This window comes from Panulirus ornatus, chromosome 21, assembly GCF_036320965.1.
Source record: "Panulirus ornatus isolate Po-2019 chromosome 21, ASM3632096v1, whole genome shotgun sequence".
Lineage (NCBI taxonomy): Eukaryota > Metazoa > Arthropoda > Malacostraca > Decapoda > Palinuridae > Panulirus > Panulirus ornatus.
In genome coordinates this window covers 2,983,016-3,010,386 of record NC_092244.1, presented here as the reverse complement: position 1 = coordinate 3,010,386, position 27,371 = coordinate 2,983,016, and the positions used below count along the sequence as shown (strand labels likewise).

General features: G+C 43.1%; 2 protein-coding genes across 12 annotated transcripts in view; both read left to right on the top strand.

Annotated features, from left to right (window-relative positions):
* Positions 1–27,371, top strand: part of Nca (neurocalcin homolog) — a 716,194-nt gene that overhangs the window by 213,434 nt on the left and 475,389 nt on the right. For 7 of the 11 annotated variants that reach the window (XM_071675469.1, XM_071675472.1, XM_071675477.1 and 4 more), the window contains one exon: positions 19,410–19,483. The gene's annotated coding sequence lies outside the window, so the exon portion shown is untranslated. Of the gene's footprint in view, positions 1–19,409; positions 19,496–27,371 lie in introns of all 11 variants that reach the window. The other 4 variants (XM_071675479.1, XM_071675475.1, XM_071675476.1 and 1 more) reach the window with 1 other exon arrangement.
* LOC139756261 (neuronal calcium sensor 2) overlaps positions 19,527–27,371 on the top strand; it is a 409,472-nt gene continuing 401,627 nt past the window's right edge. The window contains exon 1 of the mRNA XM_071675464.1: positions 19,527–20,200. The gene's annotated coding sequence lies outside the window, so the exon portion shown is untranslated. The remainder of the gene's footprint in view (positions 20,201–27,371) is intronic.

Genomic DNA, 27,371 nt, shown 5'->3' with positions numbered 1-27,371 from the left:
ATGGCTCTCTCGTTATTCCCATTAAATGGTCACCCATTTTCATGTCTTTCTGCTTTACTCTGTTTTCCTCTCTGATCGTAGAGCTCTTTTGATTACACTTCATTGACATTAGTAATGTTAATATCAATAATAGTGTTAATGAAAGTATAACATTAACTGTAACATTTGTCAGTATGGTTAGAATGTGGTGATGGTATTTTGAATCGTGTGGTGAGGTAGATGCCTTCCACGTTAGTGTGAGCCCAGGACATTGTACCACTGCTGGTGTAGTGTGGCCCAGGACAGTTGGAGGTGACGTGCTATGTTGTGCTGCTTTAAGAGGCAACCACACGGGCACAGCACCGTGGCCAGGCTAGCACTTTTGTTCTCTCTCTCTCTCTCTCTCTCTCTCTCTCTCTCTCTCTCTCTCTCTCTCTCTCTCTCTCTCTCTCTCTCTCTCTCTCTCTCTCTCCCCCTCTCGATTACCATCTTTGGTTTGTAACTTGATGGTGTCCACCTCACATCAATTCATCAAAAGTCCCTTGTCTTTTGAAGCACATTAATCTGTGGTCTCTATGTTGAGCAAAATTTATATTAAAGGCAAAGTATTAAATTTGTAGATTCACAACTACTGCCCAGTAACGAGCATAACCATAAGGGCTATTTTGTATTAGTTTAGTATTACAATTTCGTTTCCTTTTCCGTTTTTCAACCCAGTCAGGACTCCCATGTTCTCTAAGCATAATAGATTATGTAGAGAGTACCAGTTAAGATGATCAGAAGGGTTTTAGATCTCGGAATGGTAAACGGAACCTTTTTTATTTGTAGTCGGCTTTACCATCATCTCTTAATGCCACTCTGAGGTCACTAGTGGAGTGCCGCAGGAGTCTGATCTGGGACCAGTCCTCTTCTTGATATGTGTACATGAATATGTTTGTGAATGACGCAAAGGTCATGAGGAAAATGAGAAGCGCGGAGGATTACATCAATTTATAAGGGGAACTAGACAGATTCTTAAGGATGGTGTGGTACATGTTTGATTAAACTGACTCCGCAAAAATGTAAAATCATAAGTATGGGACACAGAGAAAGAAGGACTCGATATGAATATTACGTGGCAGGAAATAAGCTGCAGGAATGTATTTGTGATAGGGAACTGAGAGTTGACAAAGATCTTTACCTGTCGCCAGAGTCATACAGTAAGAGAACAGTAAGGAGAGAAATTGTCTGCTGGCAAATATTAGAGTATCATTACGTATATGGATGCTATTACATCCTGCGTTTGGTCCAAACTAAAATCGGCTCCTCAAGTTTGATCACTGCACTGAAAGAAGTACAAAAATCTAGTAGAGAAGGTTCAGAGGAAAACAGCAAAGATCGTACCAGAATTAAGTGAGCTGAGTTACAGAGAAAGGCTGAAGGCATTGTGTTTGCTCATCATAGAGGAGAAAAGAATGAAGGGTGACGTGATCACAATCTTTACATTGTTAAAACAGATTGATGACATACACAGTGAACATTGATTCGAAAGATGTAGGAATAGAACACCCGAGGAAGATAACATGATATTAAGCAAGAAACTTCAGTAAGAGAGTTAAAGAAAACTGGTCAAGGAAATAGCACCGTAAATGCTGACAGCAAATACAAGTTTAAAAGGTTGTATGATCGAAGCGAAGTTTTAAGAGATGGGAACCCCACTCGTGTAAAACTCCCTCCCCGTACGGTACAAATAGGTATTTGATTAGACACAGACACACACACACACACACACACACACACACACACACACAAGGGGCGACACGAGCGTAGTAAGTCTCTCCCCGTAACTCACAAATATTAATCACGCACACCGTCGCCACCTGTTCATTAAGATCACCCATCTCTCCATGGTGATCAATCAGCCTTCAGACGAACAGTCAGAACCACAAGACTTTGGTTGTCGGCCTCGTGAGTATTTTCGCCTATCGTAGACCCGTTGATACGGAAAATCTCTGGACATTTTAACCCATATTTCAGTCGCTAACGACGCCCTTTTTTTTGACGTAGTCGTCAGAGGTCGTGCACCCCTGGCTGTGGGGTTTGAAGATCCCGTAATACAGCATTAAATTTTCTGATTCACACGGCGATGTACACTGTGAAAACACTTTAAGGACGATGATTAACGTCAGCTAAGAGAGCCGTCTTGGAACATTATCCTCCACGGAAACACGAACTGTGTGGGATATATGAACTTTCATAATAGTTCACCGTTGAAGTAGTTGGATAACATGGTATGAGCAGCATGCCGCCGTTCCGGGTGTCATACAGTTTGATGACACACGTATAGCCAGGCGCCAGCCACGCCCGCTGGGTGTCGGACAGTGGTGCGGCCCTGGTACAACCAGACACCACCAAAAGAAAGTATTTTTAGTCTTGTAACGAGCAGGGTGCCGTCCATCAAACTGTTATTTCCCCAGTGTACACGCAATCTTCATGTGAATGTAGCAACACTGTTTATTTTGTTTTGCATACCTGTTTCTTAGATGTATAAACCCATTGATTTATTTGTCATGAATTACCCCAGAATAAGGTTCTTGTTCCGAAAAATGAGAAAATTATTACTCTTTTCCTCGGAGTGAGACAGTAATGCTAGGTTAGGTTTCTCCAGATCAGACCAACTAACAATGAAGTAGACAGCGAGACAATGGACATGAAGGTGTTTTAACAGAACGTACAAGTGATATTATATTAATGTATTCTAAGTAAAAATTTGGTCAGAGATGTGCGGGAGAGTTGTTGAGAAGGTTGTGATAACCGATGGTTATAATATTGTTGATAAGTGAACACAGAACGTTCTGGTGTTGGCTGTATGATGAGCCGCACGGGAGGTTCCTCCGTCACCAACTATATATAAAGTATCCCAGGCTGTACTGACCGGCACATGACGGTGGTGGGGAAGGCTTCACCTTCACGATGATGGTCTCGTAAAGTGGCGGAAAAACTCAACGATGGAGCGATTGTGTTGTAAGATCACACGGTGTGTCCACAACACCTGGATGATGTTATCATGTGTGACACAAGAACGATGTGTCCACAACACCTGGATGATGTTATCATGTGTGACACAAGAACGATGTGTCCACAACACCTGGATGATGTCATCATATGTGACACAAGAACGATGTGTCCACAACACCTGGATGATGTCATCATACGTGACACAAGAACGATGTGTCCACAACACCTGGATGATGTCATCATATGTGACACAAGAACGATGTGTCCACAACACCTGGATGATGTCATCATATGTGACACAAGAACGATGTGTCCACAACACCTGGATGATGTCATCATATGTGACACAAGAACGATGTGTCCACAACACCTGGATGATGTCATCATATGTGACACAAGAACGATGTGTCCACAACACCTGGATGATGTCATCATATGTGACACAAGAACGATGTGTCCACAACACCTGGATGATGTCATCATACGTGACACAAGAACGATGTGTCCACAACACCTGGATGATGTCATCATACGTGACACAAGAACGATGTGTCCACAACACCTGGATGATGTCATCATATGTGACACAAGAACGATGTGTCCACAACACCTGGATGATGTCATCATATGTGACACAAGAACGATGTGTCCACAACACCTGGATGATGTCATCATATGTGACACAAGAAGGTGTGAGCAGGTAAGGTGTCGCATCCCGGACGTCCAAGAGGACGACCTGATCGCCGACGGCTCACGTCCGCTCACCTTTAATAACAACAACAATAGGAAGGTGGCGGTAAGCCAGAGCCGGCCTTCTACATGATGCACCTCCGTCGTTTAAACAGATCAGTTGTGTTTCTTAGAATCTATAACGTTATTGCCAATCCCATGTCTATTTAATCTCATGTCTATCTGTCTAATAGTGATTCCGGCAGCTGGGTGGCAAGCCTCATACTACATTTTGTAGTTATGTTTAACATTTGGGTATTTTTGTGATATAAGATCTGAACTATGACATATCTGCCGTTATACAAATAAAGTTAATATCTTGTTAATATGTTAAAACAGTCATCTTATAGGCAATAACCTGAAGTACCCATACTTCTTTGTGAGTATAAACCAGTTGAAGAACATAAGGAAGACTAAAGTATACTTCATGATGACCAGGACGATGTGTTGGATGCTTCAGTGAAGTATCAAAGCTATTCACGGTGGCCACTCTGAGAAAGAGGGGACGTCTTAAGCACGTGGTGGGGATCGATTCCCGGCGACCGGCGGTACGCTAGACCCGACCATGGTCGGGGTGGGGCACATGGTGTCTCGTTGGTTCCAGTCATTAATAAGAAGGACTACGGATACAGTTTGGTAAAGCAATCAACTAATGCATTTTGAAATTAGGGCTGGAGTATCATGCCTTCCCGTTCATTACTGTGACATTAATAAAGGTGTTCGAGATAAAAAGCTGAGATGTTGTACACAGACTTTGCATAAAGCGTTTGGCAGATATGTCCATTGGTGTAGCAATTCGTGGAATGCAGCCACCGATGACGCCACCATTTTCACGGGTTGAAACTCACGTGGAAATGCACACGTCTGGTAAAAGGTTCACTTAAACTTGGCATTTGTACTTTTTCCTATAACAAAACACAGGGATCTTGACAAAGTTCTTTATTCTCCAAAGTTCTCCTCACTGATGACTCCACTGCCAGTCACCTCCCAACGCTGACCGAGGGGCATGTGTGAGCCCGCTGATCCCTGGACTCGCATGATCACACCTCTCACATACGCCTGGTAAAATTACACGGGACAACCGAGCCGCCACAATTCAGCACATCACTGAAGAGAGGAAAGACACGACAGTTTGGTGCCACAGTAGTAATTTACTCGTACTGTGGTGTCATGACCGGAGTACAACGAGACTCTCCTCATGTTACGCCTCACGTAACTGAGATACTTTTTAGGAATTTTTTCCCACATTCTTCATAGTGTTTGATCCGCCGCAGAAACTTCTTTAACGCGTCTGTATTACAGTCTCCCTCACGCATTTTTCTTGTGTGTCTTCAGCTGTCCACACTTACGGAAAGAAGCCAGTATAACCACTCACACTCATATTCTCTCACCATTTTTCACATGCATACAGGAATCAAGCTGGGCCGCGCCGCACCATCATATTTTACTCTCCTTCCCTCGCGATTTCCAGCTATTTACCAACCTTTTAACAGGTGGGGTTTGGTTCAACTTTCCTCCCTCCTAATGAGTCCTCCCACTTGGATATTTAACATGCTGAACGTCCGTTTCTCTCGAGTTATCATTACATGTAATACTGCGTCAGAAGCTGGCCGCTATACCCTCATTCTTTGTTATCTTTATTTGTACGATTTTCTCTCTGATTTTCCTGGATGTCATCGGTTTGGTTGGCTCTCCATCATGGCACATGACCAGCATGTTACATATTTACTCACTCAGGTTCCTGGAGGCCGTGTGGTGTGTTGGATGATGAGACTCACTCCGTGTATGGAAGCATTTCCATTGATCAGGTTGAGAGGATCAGTGAACCTCATATTGGCAAAAAACAAGTTGGATTTTGGAAGGAAAGAGTGTATGTAGCCTCGGTTTATTGATATGAGAAGATGGTAATGGGGAAAGATAAAGCGAGAATAGAGTTTAATATTTACAAAAGCCATATGATGCAGATAACAGGAAAGACCTTTGGGAAGGTATGACTTCAGTGTGTGCATGGCAACACATAAATGCTTGTAAAAGATTTTGCCGTCCATACAGTATTCCCTGTGTTGTCCCGAGCTTTGCTTACCGTGGACAAATGTTAGTAAATCAGGTTGTAAGTTGATATACTTTGATGAGGTATTATTGTCAGTGATTGTCAACATTTATTTCAAGGTGACGTTGACACGCTCACGTCTTTCGTACGACCCAACTTGTATGTAATGGTTGTCAAACACTTTTATATTAGAATCTTGTCCATCACGATATTAGGAGAAGTCATTTTTATCCCCACTAAGGTTTTGTAGCCACAATCATGCATCTGTTCTTAAGGTCTTACACGTGTGACGTCAGTCGCAGATTTTAGGTGGTGTGTGTCATGTTAGATTGCGGTAAAACTTGCTGAGGTTACTCTCTCTCTCTCTCTCTCTCTCTCTCTCTCTCTCTCTCTCTCTCTCTCTCTCTCTCTCTCTCTCTCTCTCTCTCGGTTGGAGGCAGCAGCGGTGACTTTAATATCTCTGCGCCATATCTCACAGTTTGGAGAATATTCCCTCCCAGTCGGCTCTTGTTATCCCGCCTCACTTAGCTGTCTCAGTGTCAGCCACCTTCTTTTATACTTGCTTCTTATTCTTACGTGCTCATTTTTCTCTCTTGCATATATTTATCGGAACTGTGTTGTGCTCCTGTAATGTATACTGGTACCATGTATTGCTCCTGTAACATTACACAGTATGACTAATCACTTAATTGTACGACCTAAGTCAGGGTTGTTTATGGTGTTAGTGTTTACTGTAGTTGCGTAGATTCATTATCGTATATGATGCACAGATAATAATCCGGGGCGGGCTAAGGCAACCATTTCGTATTGCCAGCACATTGCGTCTGCTTTACCTCTGCTGGTGACAATGTTAATGTCACCACAAACGATTCCTCCTCCATACCAACTGTGGAAACATTTTCTCTCCACACTGCTTAAGTTTTTAAAGGTGTTTGGAGGTGTTCTCCCTCTTCTTTCGTAGCATTCGTGTTACGAGAAAATCTAAATGTTCACAGCTCCTACACCTGCATCTGTTGTAGATATCTGTATCCTCCTTTGCCCGTCCTTCTGTTGATATACCCGGATTAGAACTTAAAATATGCTCATCAGATTGTTTTTGGAGTGGCATATTCAACAGGTCAGAAAGGAACCCATCAGTTGAGGGGTCAAGAGGTTAAAGGCCAAGGACGCTGTGCCCCCAGAAGAATACGTTCCTCTGAATAACATAACTTGTGTCTTGCGTTCTTGAGCTAAACTTGAGGATAAGACAGAAACAGACCATCGATTTCGGAATCGAAAGGTCAAATGTCAAGGTCGATGTGACCCAGCGACGACATATTAAGTATAGTTCTTTATACTACTCGTTCTGATGAACTAGTCATTGAATAAGAATCCTTAATCAACATTTTCTTCTCTACTTGAAGATATTCCAGGTTCTACATTGTATATGGTAATCACAAGACATTGTATTGCTTTTTCATAATGTGGATTGTACGCACTGTAGGAAATCAGCCTAATTTTGCACATACTTTGCCCACAAACACTAGTTTTATTATGGTTGTTGTTGAGGAGTGTTGTAGTTAATGTTTAGTTATAACATTTGTAAATGATCATCCCTTCAGCTTGCAATGTGTTGTCCCCAAAGTAGAGAGTGTGGCCCGTCTGTTGCTGTATGTTTCAGTTGTAGTAATTTCATATGATACTAAAATTATAGTATAGTTTAAGGTTCACAGGTGAGATGGTAAGCACTCGCCTCTCATTGAGGTTATCACTTCTTGTACATACAAACGTCCATGTAAACATTGTTCCCTGGGTGGAGGTCAGCCACCGTTATGATCGCTCCTGTCGTCCAGCAGTAAGGCTGTGCATTCTCTCCCTTCTTTCATCTTTCCCTCTTTCTATAACATTCTTTCCCTGAAAGTTTAGGAATGCAAACACCTAATGAGTTTATATATATATATATATATATATATATATATATATATATATATATATATATATATATATATATATATATAGTATCGCGAGTGTTGTTGTCATTGTACGTTGCAGCTTCCCTTATCATTTTGGCAACTGTTCTTCATGTTCCTTACCTTGACTCTCAGGACAGACCCCGTGCACCGCTGCTCCGTGGTCTACACACTGACGGCCAAAACGTAGTATATGTTGGTGAAGTTGTTGTGGAACCCTGCAAAGTTTTCTCTCGTGTGTCTCCTCTTGCTATTGGATTCCCTTCAGTTTCCGTTTTATTTCGCCGTTAAGCATGTACTTAAACTCGAACTTTATGGGATCGCTTTTCCCAAATGTGGTACCGTATGCGACGTTTTCTATCTTCTGGTTCTTATATGTGAAAATGAGTTCCACTACTGACAGTGTATCTGCCCCTCAGGCTGTTGTCTGCAGGTGATGTGTTGGTGAAGAAAGTTTCGTGATTGCATTTTGAGAACTTGTGTCTCCGTCACTTGCCGCATGTGTATCGTGCAGCCTCCCACAGTCAGTACCCAGCCAGCCACCAGAGCTGCTCCACCACCAGGGGCAAGCTGCCTCGACCCCTGCATCATGACACCCACGCTAACCATATCATTATTATCATTATTGTTATTATTGTTATTATTATTATTATTATTATAATTATTATCATTATTATTGTTATTATTATTATTATTATTATTATTATTATTATTTCTTTTTTATTTGCGTTTTTAAGGATTGGCCAATTTGTTAACATCCAGGCACGATTTTGTACTGCCGTTATCTCCTGATGTCCTGATAAAAGGACCATCATGTAGTTCTCGTTCAAGAAGGATGACACCTTCCCCTCCTCCACTGTCGTCTCACTCCGTTTTTCTTCTTGTACAGTTTCTGAAGGTACAACATTCAGGTCTCCATCCTTGATAAACTTTATCTTTACATCTCTTTCAGTTTCCACGTTGGTTTCCCTTATGCAATTCCAAGACTCTGTTTCCATGCCAAGTGCCAGTCAGTAGTGGACGTGTTTTTGCTTGTATGATGATGTTATCCAACTCTGCGCTGGTAAATACTCTTCTTCTGCTGCCATGATGGTCTCGTGTCTCTGTATATCGTGTTTTCCCTTCTGGACTATATATCATACCTCTTGTCTTGGTTTCTCTTCCTTTATAAACACTTTTCAAAATTCTCATGTCGTAAAATATTCTTGTTTGAACACTACCTGGATTCTACATTAACACTACCAGGCTACTGTATTAACATTACAAGGCTACTGTATTAACACTACCAGGCTACTGTATTGACACTACCAGGCTACTGTATTAACACTACCAGGCTACTGTATTGACACTACCAGGCTACTGTATTAACACTACCAGGCTCCTGTATTAACACTACCATGATGCTGTATTAACATTAATAGGCTGCTGCATGAACACTTACTTCTCTGTTACTTGCTATTATTTCAAAATTTCATATGACTCCGATAGAACGGTTGATATTATATTCTGAAATATCCAGTTGCTTATGCTTGTGTGTGTGTGTGTGTGTGTGTGTGTGTGTGTGTGTGTGTGTATAAGTTACCAGCGTCCTTCAATACTTCCATCTCTTGTTCGGGTGGCCATCTCTTCCATCCTCCCCACCTGTTCATCCTGTCTGTTCCTCCTCTTTTTTGATTGGGTGGTTAGAAGGGTGGGAGGAAGGGGCTGGCCAGAGGAAGGTACACTTGAGAAATAGAAGACAGTTACAGAGCGCCTGTCCTCACTCCTCGCTTCTGCTATGTAGGAGGTGTCTCCCCCTGCTCCTGCCACCATCACTATCCCCAGGCTTCCTCTACACGAGGTAATTGTCTCACTGGTTGTCAGCTGACAGCTGGCCCGTGGAACAAACTGATATATTCTTCTTGTGAGGAAGTTTATTGTTGTTAAGATCTCGATGGATGTACGTTAATTGTTTGTCTAGTGATTGATTGACTTCCAATGTGAAGCATTATTGAACAATTTTCAGTATGGTTTGGGAAATGTATTCATATGTTTTTCTCACCATGATTACCTTGTGATTGTTAGGATTGGTAGAGCGGTAGTTGATCTGGTGCTGAGATGAAGCCAGATTAGAACACATACGGAGATGGTACCTGCCAGTGCAAGACCACTTCCTGCACATGTTAGTCTCAGGATGATGATAAAGTCTACATGCCCCAGTATGTTAATGGTGCACTCGACGTTAGTTACTTGGTAATGATAGGATTGTCGAGAGCGAAAATGATTTCTGTTGCAAACTGAAGCGTTGTTAGGGTATCTGCCATAAAGGTGATAGATTCGTTAGAGAAGTAAGAGTGATGACGCTGTAGCAGTGTAAGAACTAGACCTTGAGGGATGGGACTATGTTGCTCTCCATGACTGTCAACACAGTTGCCAGCTGGTGGCAACACACCCAGAGTGTCATGGTGTATTACACTCTTGGCCTGAGAGCTGCAAGTGTTACATAAACCATGTTACTTAGTCCACTTAGTGTACTTAAATGGTAATATGTAGGGAACAGGAGTCAGAGCCGTAGCGGTAAATGGTGGAACATTGTCACAGTGGAACAAATGGCAGCGTGGTCAAGTGTCATTGATTGGAGGGATGGTAGGGGCGGGTGGTGAGAGGTGCACACGACTGTACACATCCGGCAGGGGCCAGGGTCCGGCCGCTTCCTGGACCACCTGCCGGCCCGCGCACCCCGTTATTATGGTGTTGGGAGCCACGCTAGACACCGTAGCACTGTACACCGTATGTTGATTGCCTCACGTAACCAACTACTCAGGCGACCGATGGTGGGGGTCACCGGCATGACCAGGGACGCTACAGCAGGACGCCGGACAGAAAGCTCAGACTTTGTGGAAATAAGTGTACCCTCGAATATATGCGGAAAGATTACTGCCACGTGGCACGGCTGACACGTAGCACTGGCAGAGAGAGAGAGAGAGAGAGAGAGAGAGAGAGAGAGAGAGAGAGAGAGAGAGAGAGAGTAGTTTATTTTTATACAGCAGAGGGAGTAACATTCCTGGTGGATGAGGTATACCTCACCGTACGTACATTTAGGGTCTCGCTTCTACCTCTGCTTCTGATCAGTCAGGCTGTTAGACACCGCGACCCGGAAGCCCACGAACCCACTGCAACTTTATTTTTCCTTCGTGAGCGCAGCGTGGCGGCCACCGTGCCTGCTTTACCCGTCGTCCTGAGTCACACTGGTGTAATGATAATGCGTATGACGTGACCCTCGCACGCATCACACTGTATTACGAACATCTGTCTCCAGTCATTTGCAAAATTCAGTAGCAGAAGACCCGTAATTATATTTCTAATTTAGTCCTAGATGTGACCCTTAGAAAAGGGTTAAACGAACTTACGTAGCTCACGAGGAAGATAAGTTCACCTTTGGCAATGGAATTTGATACAGATGTTTTGAAATATTCGGGACACTGTCTCCACCAATTCTTATTTTCCTCCCAGTATCGTACTGCACTGCAGGCAACACAAGTGTTTCATGGAACACACATCCAGTGTATTTTCCTGGAAGGACGGTAATCGTTTGGTCAGACAAGTTTTGTGTACCTTCATGGATCAAGTTCGTTAACTTTCTCACTGATTATTTATTGATGTCTCTCAGATTTGAAGATAAATCGATGAACGGTTTTGCACACTAGATATTTTCGCCTTTTTCTCCAGTTCATTAAGGATGTGTCTGTCTGTAGTACTACGTCTTGCTTTTACTTTGCTAATTCCTAAGTGTCGATCGCTTCAATACAGATTAGATTTTAATCGTAGATTTGGAACCAAGTTTTCCACGATTTCCTTCGTATAGATTATAATGCACATACCTCTCCCATCTACGATCCAGAGAGTCTGGGTGGCTTGGCTTCAGTGTTTCTTCTGTAGTTCTGAGTCATTGTGAGGTGGTGATGATATCAGGATGTTTCATAACTTGACAGGTTCGTTTGTCTTGACTGGTAATGTAAAAACCTAACCGTAACCCAGACTCGAGAGAACAGGTTCCTTGAAGGATGTCATCCTGGCTCTCGGCTCGTTATAGAGAAGGACAGTGTTGTGAAGATGACCTCCATTACTGAGGAACATTGTCACAAGAGCAAATGGTGTGAGCAGGAGTGTGATTACTGCAGGCTTGTGATGCCTGCAGGCTTGTGATCACTGCAGGCTTGTGATCACTGCAGGAGTGTGATCACTGCAGGAAAAGCATCACTGTTAGTCCTATGAAGTAATATTATGGTTAGCAGGGATCATAGATCTTAGTACGACTACACCAGTAACTGACGGTCATCATCTGGGAAACTCCTGCTGTGTTTGGCCACTCATGATGATAAGTGGGAACCGTGCCGTTGCCTGACACCAATTAAGGTTATGGGAATTATGAATCTGTTTAAAAGGCAGTTAAGGAAAAGTGCACGTATTTTATGAAACATTAAAACACCCTCAGTAAAAAAAAAGATTTTCACGCGTTTTAGAAATAAAAATGATGACAGTTAAAAGGTCACTTGAAGAACCCGAATCGTGTGAACCTAAATGTTAAAGCCTCGGGTTGTAGAGGTCTAGGGGTACACTTGCTTGGTCGTCATGAGCCGCGGCTGCAGCAGCGCACTCAATGTATTATCATTAACTTTTTCATCTCATAGTTGATTAAACGAGAAAATCAATTCCCAGAAAACTGTGATTCACTGAAATGATTGGCCGTGAGGACACACCTTGACTGCCTGCACTAACCTCATATATGTGTTCCATGTCAGTGTTGTTGAATTAGGCAAACTGTATTTATCTTTTATCATTTTCATTTTGGGTTTTCTGTACAAAGTAGTGTGGACGTGTGAGAGTATTACGTGTTCCTCAGAAGGGTGACTAGGAAGTGGTGTGGCTTGTCGGGTAAATTTTGTAGGATAAATACTCTTCATTATAGTGAGGACAGACGAAGAAAATCACTGAGAAGCGTCAGGAGAAAACTGTGTTTTTCTTGAGTATATTGGAGGATGAGCGGCAAGTGATGATGTGCTGGGAGTTTTGATGGGCAGGTTAATCCACTAGAAGTTCAGATGTCTCACATGTACTGAGGTTGTAATGCGATGGTTCCTGACATGAGAGATCACGTTAATTTGAAGATGAAAGGCTAAGATAGTTATGATAATATGGAGGTAAATATAAGATTTACGGAGTTGGTTTAAATAATGATGAATGAGGGGAGTTGGCGGTGCGGAGGGAAGCGGTGGTGGTGTTGCGTGGGTGACGTGCTGTCCAGGCCTGCAGTGCAGTCCGCCTCCACACGCTAACCTGCCTCGCCCCGCCACTCCTACACACCCGGCTGCTTGTCAGTCTCTGCCAGGTAAGAACCGCCCTGAAATTAATAGTGAAAGGCTGGGATTGGGAGAAGGATGTCCAGCTGCAGTCGGGCTCAGGGGAGGCAGGACATGACATGCTACAACCTTATCAACTAAACTACAGCTTTTTCAGTTAGTAGATGTTTGGAAATGTGGGACTCTTGTGTGGTATTTCCGCCTTGACCAGTGTGGCAACACTGCATAACGAACTGATTTGACGATGTAGCCCTCAAGTATCATGGCTTTGGTCTGACCCCTAGGGTCAGGTCGATGGTCTCCTTCAAACCCAAGGGTCACCTTCAAGTGTATGAGAGGTTAACACGCACCAACAACTGGGTGTGCATATGGCAGGATGTTGATTTCTTATTCATAGAAATTTTGTTGGTATTTGGCTTCCTGCGTGTTGCTGACACCTCGCAAAAGGTGATTGCATTTATATCTATACAATCGAATATGTAAGGCGTTTGGGAAGTGCGTGTATCGTTGTATTAGATGTAACACTAGTAAGTTGGAAGATGGCTTGAGTTGCAAACGTTCTGGCTGTATTGTGGCAGGGATGGCAGATAACAGACGTTAGGAAAGTATGTATTCATAGTACACGAGCACGTTAGTTTGCTAAATCTCTATGTTTACCAGGCCACATGCTTTGGTGTGGGCACGACATTGCTAGCACTTGACAAACCTGAGTGCATAGAGTTATACAAATATGGGAGAGTAGCTATTAGGTAAGATACAATGGTCGGCTCAAGGCCACATATATTCTTGGTGTTGGATGGGTCATGATTTTTCTTTATCTTGGAACTAAAGTTGAAAACTCCTTTAAGGATTATAATAACCTCACTTAAAACACACCATAAGGTTTGGTTTTTGTAGCCCAGGCAGTAATATAAGTGCATGTCAAGTAGTGAACACTCTGGCACAAGAAAGTTATATAGAAATTGATGAAAATGTTGGATAATTTCCATGTGGGTTGCTCCTGTGAGTCAGCAGACTCAGCAGCATGAGCAGAGAACTACGGTCGAGGGAAACGCAGACGTTATTGATCACTGCGAAGAATTCTGCAGGAATGGAAGCTGCCTTCCTTGGAATAACCTGACGCTTCTCTGTAATGGCTGCAGGTCGTTCACTTGCTGTACTAGGTACTAACTCGGGTGTTGATAACCCATACATGAGCACAGATAAGATCATCCAAGCTGGTTATTTTAGACTGATGTTTCCCGCCAACTCGGATGAACGTCATTCAGGAGTTCATACAAGGTCGCATCAGGTAAGGTTAGATCAGTCACTTTGGTATGTCACTGATCACACGTGAGGTCTGAACCAGTAGCAGACACGAGGGAAATCAACTCAGTCATAACACGAACCAAAAGATCCCCGTCAACATGTGTGACATATAATAGTAACACTTTGTATCTACAAACCGTATTTTTTACTGAAGACTGAAAAGCTGGTTGCTTAAGGTTCATATGTGTATACAAGTGTGTATGTTTATGTTAAATATATATATATATATATATATATATATATATATATATATATATATATATATATATATATATATATATATATATATATATAATGTGTATGTTTGTCGATTGGGTTGGATCGGTAAAAGGTGGTTTTGTTTGATGAACATCAAAGTTTGTTTTCGAGTCAGGCTGTATATTGTAATAGCGTTCGTGCGTGTGGGTAGTCTGTATGATCAGTAAAGATGGTAGAGGCTTGTGGCGAGAGCTGCTGACTTCTCTTTTTTTTTCCACAATAACAAGGTTTATATACCGAGGAGGCCACACCTGTTGCTCTGTGTCGTTTGTGTGATGGCAGCTCGAGGTGAAGTAATCTCCTGATCAGGTCATGTAATGTCACCATCACCGACCTTCCCTGTATAATTAACTGGAACGTGTGATCACCTCTTCCTTAAGACCATAATGTGTAGCATTGATGAAGGTTGTCACGACGACGGGGGCTCACATCCCTGGTGAGGGAAACCGTCACTTAGGTTTTTGTGCTTTCAGAATGGTTGGAGCATTGTGTGTTCTGCCATCATGGTGTACCTGTATGCGTAATGTATTCATTGTGTCCCTCAATAATGGAAGTGCACGTGAGGCATTGTGGTGTCATCCGTCTGTCTGAGGACACATCCTTGTCTTCAGTGGTGGCGGGCAAGTGGGTGATGCAAGAGCCTCTTGTTGTTCATATTGTGTATGGAATGGTGTGTCCGGCAGGTCTGGAGGGAGGCGGAGCTCTGTGTCACTGTTTATGTTCCTTTCTCGATCCATTTTCTTCTAAATACATTAGAAAGATTTTCAACAAAGTTTATTTCCTGATTCTGGGGGATTCGTCATCCGGTACAGGGTAGGCTGCCATACACTCAGGGTAAAGTGTTAGAAATGTTTTAAACACCGTCGCCATCAGCCACGTCACACCACATAGTGCATGATGTGTTCCTGGTAGCACTGTTGCCATATTACCACTGTGACTTAGCATTGTTTTCATATTTTCGTAGTGAAGTATAGTTTATATGCTCAGGTTCTGGGTAGAACAAATAATTCGTCAGTATAAATTTTCTTCCAGTACTTTGTGATTTAAGCCGCTTTAGGTGTGTGTTATGGGAAAGGCATGCTGTAGTTATGGATATTGCTGGGGCAAGTCATTCTTAAGTTAGGTATTTATTTTTTTAGAGACAGGATTGTACATTGACATTCTAATTGGGATATGACCCTCTTAGGTGAGGGAATCCTGGGTGTAATGACGAGGAGCCTTAATTATGTTGTCACGCTGGGTTTCTTTGTCTTGAGCTTCATTATATGTGACGAGTGGGTCGTTGTTGGGCCCACGTCACTCAGTGCTTGATGGTATCCTGCCCGCGGCCCTACACGTATATGGATGGACTCCCGTTGCTCAGACTTCACACACACACACACACACACACACACACACACCATCGTTGATCTTTTACGCACCAAATTTTCCACTTCATCATCTCATATTTTTTTCAGACTTGGCTGAGAGACAAGCTTCTCAAGCCGTATATCATTAAGTTCATTTTGGTGTATCATCCAAGCCAGTGAGATGGAGTAGCAGCCTTCCTTCACCCAGACATCCCTTACTTGTAACTCATTCATGCATCGTCACACGTTCCTCAGGCATACATGAAGTGATTTCGTTTGTTTGTGCAGGAGACGTGATATGTTTCCCAAGGTCGCTTAGGTTCAAGATGGATTATGAGGTGTGGTGGTGAACGAGGAGAAACACTACGAGTAAAGCCAACGGGAACTGATCTGCTCTTAAGACTGTACACACAGTACAGCACAGTCAGACACAGGTCAGGCAACTGCTTGCCACAAGTCCGGCAATATACAATTGTGGTTGTGTTCGTAATGCTGCTCACAGATTGCCACATTGTCTCACGGTCTCTCTCTACCTTGCTCTTGTACTCTCTCATGAGTGTCCATTATAGAGCTCCAGGAGCTGGACCAGTAATGCTCACCAGTAATCTTCTGTACGTGAAGCTTGTTATTTTGAGTAGAAGGTTTTTTTTATGCCTTGCGGCCAGTCTTCACTACCTTGTATGACTCTCCTGAGACGAATATATATATATATATATATATATATATATATATATATATATATATATATATATATATATATATATATATATATTATCAGCCAGCCCCGAAGGGGAGGATGAACACCTGAGTGGACTGTGGACCAACTGCCACGACCAAGATTCGAATCAATGTGCTCCAGCCCGTGGGGCAAAATGTATTTTGTCTGTATAGTTTTAGGTTACTGATATCTCTTAAAGGAAGCAAAAATAGATGATTCTAAGGAAGTAGTTTTAGATTTTTTAAGTGTTTTTTTAGCGATAGAAAGCTGTAAGTAAAATCTAGCGGTTTATGAATTACGCAAAATCCCTCATGTACTGAGAAGGTAAAGATTATCACCAGTGGACCTGCGAAAGCCATAATGATAACCAGAAGTAAGACTGATGTGTTATGTGCAGACGCACCCATGATCAAGGTTGGAGGGGATCACTGCATGGGAGCGAGGCATCATGGCCCTTGTCTCTGGGTTTCAAGGTGTCAGTCTGGTGGTCTTCCGTGCTGATACGATGATTTATATTTTGTTATCACTGAGGATGCGTCTCAGTGGGTATGGTGCAGCCTGACTCCTGATGCACTGGGTTATTGTCGAAATTGATAAGGAGTTTTGGTATTTTAGTATCGTCTATGTATGCATCATGACGTATGTCTCGCGTCTGTGGTCTGAGACTGCAGGTTGGAACGTACATACATACCAGAAATTATTATTTATTATTTTCATTTGGTTAGTAAAGGACTTTTCCCCCGTTGTTATGTGAAAGAGATTGAAAATGATTGAGATTTTTTTATTAACATGTTAACTAAAGTTACCTTTTGTTTTGTGATAGTAAATTTCTTGTTTTTCTTGTGGTTTGGAATATCGTCGCATCAAGTAGCGTAAGCGATCAAGTTTATCAACACTATGATAGACCGAGGCTGTCCGCTCTGATGCCCTCACAACAGACATACTTCTCCCCGAATTCTTATTCTTTTGTGGCGCGAGTCATTGTTTGTTTAGTGGTCTTGGCATCACACATGGTGAGAGGTTTATAGTGTGGAACAATTACTGAATATATGACCAAGAAGGAAGGGTAGCCGGATGAAGGAGGTGTACAGAGGTAAGAGCTATTGTGGGATCCTGTATATGAAGGTGTCACTTGGAGAGCGGATCTTTTTTATATATGACCAGGAAAATAGAGTGGATATATTGTCTGGTGTTGTATGTATTTCCCCCTAGAAATGTGTGCGCGATGGTCACCCAAGTAATTTGCTAGCAGCAACATTTCTTCCCGTGCGGAGAGTTGGATGGCTTTGTGCTTTTTATTCCTCTATTATGACATGATGTTTATTCCTGAAGTGGGTTATGGGTTGCCAAACTTCTCACCGCGTGGAGAGGGAAAAGATATAGAATTTTTGGTAAGTTTGCATCTTACTTGTTGGTGTGAGGGATGTCATTATAGTCGTTACTTAGTCTTTCACCGGCGGCTGTGTATGAGGATCTCTCAATTCATTATGGCTTAAAGATAACACCTGTGGTGGGGGAGCGGCAGAGCTTTCTGTGGGCGTCCGGTACACCAACACCGGTCTATTGATTACTCTGGCCTGGCTTTACATGTCATCTACAGTTGGAATTGACTGTAGACACGCCACACACCCTCTCTTCTGGTGTTTGTGTTGACGTGAGGAACACAACCTGTCATATGGTGTATATGGGGGAATAGGTGGCCAGCATGACCTGGGCTGTATGTTGACTCTCTGAGGCCAGACCAAGCTATAAGACAGGTCAGGCTGCAGGAATAACGTGGGATTCACATGAGATATACAGAGCCTGGTACACGGTGTGTTTGTGGACTATACGAATGTTGGATGTCTTAGCTTGTAGCGAAACTACGAACACAATCGATCCTTTGGTGTTTAATTGTAGACAGTCTCGTCATAAATCATCATAATGTTTCCTGCTTTACCTAGTTTGTAAGTTAAGTTTCTTTGACAGAGTTGATACCAAGAACACAAGACAACACTGTAGGAACATATATCGTCTTATTTTTTTCTACTTACAAAATGATGTACACGGGAGTGTGTCCTCCCCCGCAGCTTGGCTCCTTAGTGAGCTTCAGTCTACCAGGCTGTTTGAATGCTGCAGGGATCACATGATGCAGGGACGGTAGCTGGTAATGTGTGTTATAACATCTGCCTGAAGTAGGAGGTGAATGTTTGCAAGGATTACAAAAATGTTGACAACATCCGTTATACTATCGTGGTGCGGAGTGAGGAAGAGGGAGGTGGAGGTAGTGATGATGGTGACCAGCAACTACGTCCTGATACTTCACCATCACTGGCACCACCAGTAGCAACACTGCTTCCCTCACCATCACTTGCCTTACCAACAACACCAGGGAATCAGTCTCCGTTTGTTATATCTGATTTCTTCCTTGACTCATGTGTCGGTATTGTGATGGTCATAATGTGTTTACTGCCAAGCTGGACACCTGGCCGGTAGATGTGTGTGTGTGTGTGTGTGTGTGTGTGTGTGTGTGTGTGAGCCATGATCAAGATGCTGCTGGCCTGCCGTATGTTCTGCCACATCTTGAGTTTACCGGGCAATACATTGTGTCCGTCCCCGTACTGGAGCAGCTGTGTCCTCTCCTCTGCTTGCCCAGTATTATGACACTTGATGTGTCGTGGTGTTCTAACCTTGTATTTGTGTTTCATTTGTCTTAACTGTAATGTTTAATGATTGTATTTTGTTGTGTTGCAGGGTGGCGCGGGAGTCTGATGCCGGGGGTGTGAACAGCTGTGTCGCGGGGAGCCACCGTGCGCTCGCTCCCTCAGGTACAACCACAGGTAGACCTAGGGATGGATAGGGCGGGGTTGCTTCTCCTGTCTGTCATCTTCACTACACACACACACACACACACACACACACACACACACACATCTATGAGTACCACTGTTCACCGCAACCTTATCTTTCCTGACAATTCTCAGCGGGTGGTATACATACACCCGAGTCATTGTAGACTAAAGTCTACATTAACAGTGGTGTAGTAAGGTGTGTCATCATGTGAACAACTTGTGTAGTTAATACACAGGAATTTGAACAAGTTACCTGATGGTAACTGTATTGCAGGTATTTCCAGAACACCTTCTGTGAGTGAGGAAAAGTATTGATGTAGGAATATTATGGTTAGCTAAGGTGTACTATTGTGACGGAGGCGCATATATTTATGTAGAGGTTTTTATTAATCAGTTAATTGGAGATGTGATAATGGCCTGTACTGTAGCCACTATACGGGTTACGGTATGGTCCATCACTACATTATACACTATTATACTTAAGGTCAAAATTGTGACCAACTTATTGCCGGAGTATGCCATGGTTGTCTGATGTGTTACTATGATGTATGTAGTTAGGTGTCATGTGTTGTAAACCAGTGTGAAGGGGTTGTAGGAGGTTGTGGGGGGAGTGCAAGAGAGAAGAAAGAAGACGTCACACCAGCACAGCAAGAGGATCACAACCCAGCGGGAGCCCCACTTCATCACGTCCAGGTGAGTGCACCACCCACTCCTTATGTTCTTATGAATTAATGAATCAGTTAATGTAGGACAAAAAAGATTTGAGTGATACATTGATAGAAACACTTGCCAGTACTTGATTATTATGAGTCTGCTCCACGACTGTTATTAATGGAACTGATATACCAAAGTGAAACTGCTGACTACCACACACATGATCTCTTCAACATATGAAGATATTTTTCTTTAAAATATATTATCAGAATCAGAATCTTAAGTTTGATTTGGAATACAAGAAAAAAAGTACACATTTGGTTTAGGTAACGTAGAAATAAACTGCTGGGAGATTATAGTGTACGTTATAACACTTATAACTTACACTACTTATAATAACATTTGATAGTAGTAACAGTTTACTGGGGTTGGAGGCACCATCAGTTACATAAAGGAAACAGGAGTTAGTGAGTGAGTGAGTGAGTGAGTGAGTGTGGTTAGTGTGTAGTGAGTGATCACTGTGTGACAGAAGTAGTTCCTTAGATACGTGTATGACAGTATAGTCTCTGCATACTGTATAGTGCTTCCTGCCGGCTCCTGTGCCGGAGTACGGAGTAGTGGATGGTGATGTGCTTTTGTTTGTATACAGTGTCTCTTTCTCCAGCGCACCCTCTTCCTTTATCTTCTATCCTCCTTCCTGTTCTGTATTCTCCAGGAGGAAGCATATTTATTAACATTTTTAATTAAACTCCTCTGAATAGTAATATCAGTACTGATTTCGTCTATGTCACTATAAACTCTCAATTTCTTCCTTTCATCACTAGTCCATGTGTTATGTTATATAGAACGTGTGTGTGTATGTGTTTGTGCACGAGCCCACAATGTCGGTGGGAGGGGAGAGTGAGTGGCGTAAGGGAGGGAGTTTTAAACAACTGCAGAGAAGGAGGCGTGCAAGTCGCACCTGTTGAGGCTAATGAGGCTCCCATTACCAGGACGCGTGCCACCGTCCTATCCTCCAGCCTCGAACCCCGCCTGCCTTACTGTCTTATTGATTCTCTCTCTCTCTCTCTCTCTCTCTCTCTCTCTCTCTCTCTCTCTCTCTCTCTCTCTCTCTCTCTCTCTCTCTCTCTCTCTCTCTCTCTCGGATTCAGCTTTATCGTTTCCTTAAGGCAATGAAAGAGCTCTTTGCCAGATTGAATTGATAAGACACACTAACCTGTCGCAAGACTTATTGGACGCAATATTTTCCCGGAGCAGAAATAATAGGTTGGTTTCCCCGGTGTTGGCTGTGCGGAACTGCTCTTGAGCAAGTGAAACTTGGCCCTGCACCTCTGGTTATACCTCACTAACATACCCTCTAGTTCCGGGACACGTTATCGTTCTTGGTATGCTCAGCACACTCGTACACACACACACACACACACACACACACACACACACACACACACACACATATATGTGCGGTATATTTCTTTTAAGTCTACTCTTACGTATACCACAACTTATGAAGGTGAGTATTTTCTTCATGTCTATATTTGCTTGCCTGTGTAATTTGGCTTTGGTTGACGGAGTAGCACAGACTTGCCGCAGTACCTAGCGTTGTAGACTTGCCTGACACAGACGCTGGATAAGTTAAGGTTTTCCCCACGTTGGTGGTGGCCAGATTACCCAGGCAGGTCTCGCTGTCCTCTGGGGGGATTAATGGACTTAGCTCGTACGCCGTGGTGTAGAAAAAGATTGTTTTTTATGGCGAGGGTCATCGTCTATAAAGAACAGGGAATAGTGTTGAAAATCTGTGTTCTCGTATGAACGGTTCATAGATCTTTTGATTGTTATAGCTTGCAGGGTCACGCACTTCACTTCACTCCAGCAGAATGTTAAGGATAGCGAAAAGTATGAAATAAAAGCGCCATCCAGAGGATCAGAATAGATCATCAAATCACATGTAGCTGCTCTGATGACGGATATTATCAAGAACTAAGGAAAAATTGGGTACATAATTATGATTATAAAGCTTGAGAGATTCTGACGAATGTCTTGGAGTTGATAAATGGTTGACACAGTCCAGCCAGGCCCCAGCGGTACACTACATGTTGCAAGTGTTGCTAAGTCAAGGAGATATTAAGACGTACACATAAGAATTTATAATAACGTTGTGGTGGAAGAGAAATGAGTAGTGTCTGGGAGAGTGAATAAAAAGCGTTAGATTTCCATACTGTGCCTCGCCCAAGGTAGAGTACACCAGTGGGTAACTACACAAGACCTACTCATCAATCTCGTCCTTAGAAACCTCTGGCATTGTAGGGCCGTCTCTCCCTACGCCCTCCCCTTCAGACACACGCACACAAAGGGGCAACGTGGCAGCCTGATTGGAGATCGAGGTGTGGGGCTGCAAGAGCCTTCGAAACCATTGTGTGTGTGTGTGTGTGTGTGTGTGTGTGTCTACGTACACACACACACACACACACACACACACACTAGGAGAAGCAGTTTGGCAATAGGAGTAGAAGAGGATGAGTGGACCTAATATATGAGAGAGAGACCTTATGGAAGTGGATACCATTATATGGCGGTTACCTTCCTGGACGTGTTATGAAGGCTAGAAAGATTCCTCATGGTTACACTTCCATTGGATGCCATAGTTTTGTTAGCAGTCCAGTCTCCATAACATGTAGAAGGCCTCGTACTTTGGTACATCACATACATATTGCCCCATTTTCGGAAAATACTACAATACCTACATGTCTTACCGTTCAAAGTTGAAGCAGTATTTTCTTCTATTCCTTAAAGTTAACACAAACTCTACTTTACTTGTTTGTACTGACGAAGCGGAGGGGAGATATGTCCTTGTCTTCAGAATGTGTCCATATTCTCATAGGTAGGTATATGCACGTGCACCAGTAGATGTCCAGACAGGTTGCGATACTGTGGGTTAATATTGCATGAGCATTTGGTGGTGGAGGGATGGGAACAGTGCGAGCACAACGCACATCAAGCCTGGTGAGAACTGGCCAAAGTAGGTGGGGGGTGCATGAATTGCCTCCTCCAGACCATTATCCGGTTACTTGGAACATAAATAACAAGGTTGCACACGAGAGAAAAATAGAGTCAGTCTGTGTGTGTGTGTGTGTGTGTGTGTGTGTGTGTGTGTGTGTGTGTGTGTGTGTGAGTAAGGGCGGTAATGGACAGGGAACCAGTATAGTGGACGGATAGTAGAGTAAAATGGGTTTCTGAATGTGTGTAATGAGGTGAGGTGGGTAGGTGCTGCTGCTGCTGCTGCTGCTGCTTATGTAAGGACAGAGGTCTGTGCTGGCACTGGAAGAAGGGAGTTAGGGGAAAGAAATTTCAGTGAAAGGGAAATGGGGGAAAGGTGGGGGGGGGGGGGCTTAAATCAGGCTGCATGTCCTGATGTTTACTTGGTTAGTTGTGGGAGAGGAAGGGATCCACTTGGAGGGGTTCGGAGGATGTGTAGTGGATGATGGAATGGTGTAGTGCCTCGATAATAGTTGTGGTAGACGGAGACACTAGCCAGTGATCTTTTTTATCGGAGGGATGTGCATTAGATGAAGAGTACTTTAATGGGAGGGAAAATGTCCAATGGGAAAGTAAGAGTTGCAGTGGATGAATGAGGTTATAGTGTGTGGGAAGGATTCCCACTGTGTCACTAAGGGTGTAGTGTACAGTTTAGATGGACAGGCGGTAAGAGTTACAGTGTGTGGTGGTCGAGGCATCGGTGTTGGCATCCTAAGTAAGGATGCATTAGGCTGGGCATTTTATTGTGGTTGTAGAAGCAAGCAGAGAGAAGCATGATGAGCCACAGGGTGAGGCATCATATGGATCCTGCCAGGTGTAGTTGATGTAGTGGATGAGGTCGGTATAGTGAGCGGGATGGGCAAAATGGTGAGGGGTCAGAGGTGATGGTTAGGCAACGATAAGGGGAAAGAGCATAATGAGGAATATAGGCAGGTGAATGAACAACAGTTGGGGTGGTGGGTGAACAACAGTAGGGGAAAGAGCATGGTTAAGGGGTAGGGTAGGTTGGTGTGTAACAACAAGGGGATGATCAGGGCTGTACGTGAGGGTGGTAATGAGGTCGTCAGCCTGGCCAGAGGTGGGTTAAGATCGATACCGTGATCAATGGTGCTAGGAGGACCTAGCAACCGCCCCCACCATCTATATTGACCCTCCTTTCTCATGGAGTCATGCACTTGTTGGCCATTGTCTTCCTCGTGCTAGAACTGGAGTGTACACCGTGCATGGAGTGTTATCCTCGTCTTATGTCCTGATTGTCATGCATCTCTCAGTACAGCAACAAACACGTAGGATGCTGCGACTCTTAAGTGTCCTGCATGTGGAGTGTGTCATGCAATATTCCTGAAAAATGCTCTTGGACCTAAGACGTGAACACAAACATTGTTATTCCTACAGAAAGTGCATTGGTTTCTTCACGGGGGGGACATGATCTTGAGAAGCTCATCGTGTGAGATTTCGCGTCTGCCGCCAGGGACCATTTCCCACAGGTTTACTGTTTGCCTCACCGCCTGCAATGTTACCAACCCAGTGACGGATGTGGTGGCAGGAAATGTCCTTGTCTCAGAAATTTTATTCCTGATCATACGCCGAAACGTGTTATAATATTTGAGGTGGCTGAACAACTTCACCTGAACTTTACTGCATAAAACGTGTGACATATTACTGTTCTGGCAATACAAGCAGGTATTCCTTCATTTTGAAATTCATGACCGATATTCTTTTTCTCGTTACGCTACTAATAGTGTAGGACACACACACACACACACACACACACACACACACACACACCTGACTAAGCCAGGTACTCATCTATCAACGAGTCTCAAGGAGAGGATGAACAGCTGTGACACGCTGTGGGCCAGTACAGTCACAATCATGTGTGTCAGCTAGGTTTCCATAAACCTACGGGGTCGCGACCTGCAACAACCAGACAGCAAGGAGTAAGAGGGCAGGCAGCCTGGTGGGAGGCAGAGCTGTATGTGTGAGAAGCCAGGGAGATCATGATATGTCTCACGTCTGGTAAGGTCCTGATCGAACTGTGTGGTGCTACAAGAACTGAAGACAAAGTGAGGTACGATAAGGTGAGGAGTGTGGTGGTTGTCGGGCCTGAGCGTGAGGGGACTCGTGTGTGGGGACGGGCGGTGACACTAGGCCAGCCGGTGACGTGACAAGTTAATCGTTGACTCACAAAGAATGGTGCATAGAACGCCTTGGCTCTCGCTGGAACAATCTTCATTATTTAGTATCGTATAGTACTTTTGACAGTCGAATTTGTTTGTCATAAAAAGTTTTATTGTACTTGGATATTTCTTTGTTTGGCTCATGTCGTGTGTGTGTGGACAGTACCTTTTAAAAGTGTGAATTGAAGTCATTTTTGGCAGAGGCAGCTCAGGTTGTTGGGTGTACTCACCCTCTTTATTGAGTGAGGCTTTTCTACCTGCATTCGTCAGGTCCATGTGGTCACCTCAGGGTATATACTGTAACACACTGTGTGGATGTATTCGAGGTTTTAACGTGCGAAACAGTACGCTGTTTCTTCCTATCATTACTACATAAGATCTGTTGTCACGCACAAATTATCCCTGTCACGACTATGTATGATCCACTTTTACGTAAGGGCCATATCGCTCAGCACTATATACGACCGCGTCAGGTGTCTAGTACAGTCATTAGCTCTACAGATGATCAGTGTCATGCACACAAGTGTACGTATGATCTCTTGTCGTGTTTACAGTATACCACTTAGCTCTCCGTATGGTGAGTTGTGCACATGATCATATGACTGTCGGCTCCACGTATAACCCAGACTTGTAGACAGAATACCCGTCAGAACTACGTATTATCCAGTGTAAGGTACACAGTGTCAGTAGCAGATGTAATCCATTGGCTACTACACAGTATACATCGGTCCCTACACAGTATTCTCGTCCACACCAAGTAACTATCATGGTGTGTGTGTCTGTGCGTGTTATGAACGTATGCATCATAGACCGTGGCATAAATTTCTTCGAGGAATATTTTGGTTCGCATACCATATTAGAGTCTCATCGGACGAATTCATAAGACGTTTTTCGTCGACAAAGTAAACGTTTAATGCGTTTATTTTTAGCCAACCATATCGGCCCTGACAGTGTAAGCTGACAGTGGAGGCGAGGTAATGTACAGTACGCCATCAGACGCCAGACATCATATATCCGGAATCATCAAGAATCTGGAAAGTTTAGGCGATTTTTTCCTTATTTTTAGGCAATATATTTATTCATCGTACTCTCTTCACAAATACTGTGACATCTTGTTGAAGAAGACAGAACTGTCGAGATGGCGTCCGTCAAACGTACCCGGTGTTCAGCATGGTAGCCTTTTGAAGGTGCTTTGTACATAAACACAGAAATATGATAGATAGGGTCGTTACTGCTGATGCTACTCATGTACTGAGCTTTGGTGATTTGAAGCTTTGCAGTTCTGTCCAGTCCGTCCTCCTATTGGTGTCGCTCTTTAACTGGTTGGATTTATTTTCCGTGTTGGTGAACATGAAGTAGTTATGTGAGAAATGATGTAGAATGTCTTGTAGAAATGGCGTGGAGTCTGGTTCAGTGTATTGAGCCCAGGTCACTATAATGAAGCTCACATACCCAAGAGCTATGAGCATTGCCGGAGCGTATCAGTTCCTTACCTTATGTGTGTGTATATATATAATATATATAATGGACTATCTTGAGGACATATGAGAGTGTAAGAGGAGGAAGGATACGAGGAGTAATGGGAGGAGTTTATTGCTATAATGTTGTCCCATTACTCCTCCTATCCTTCCTCCACCTACACACTATATATATATATATATATATATATATATATATATATATATATATATATATATATATATATATTCGTAGATCGCTCATCTTTGAGTTGTGTTCGAACCCATCATACTTTGTGAATAATTGTGAATAACACCGCTGTTAATTGGTTTAGATTTATTATTAAGTAAAACGTAGTGAGCGTTTGTGGTAACATGAATCGTCATTTATTATAGACAGTTTAGAACAGAGTTAATGTTTGGGTAATACTTGAATATTTATTTTATGATCAGCATAAGTCCCATTAGAGAAATTAATGTTTAGCGGAACGCATTTATTGCCTAACGATTATTAGATATTATGTTTTCTGAATATTTTTG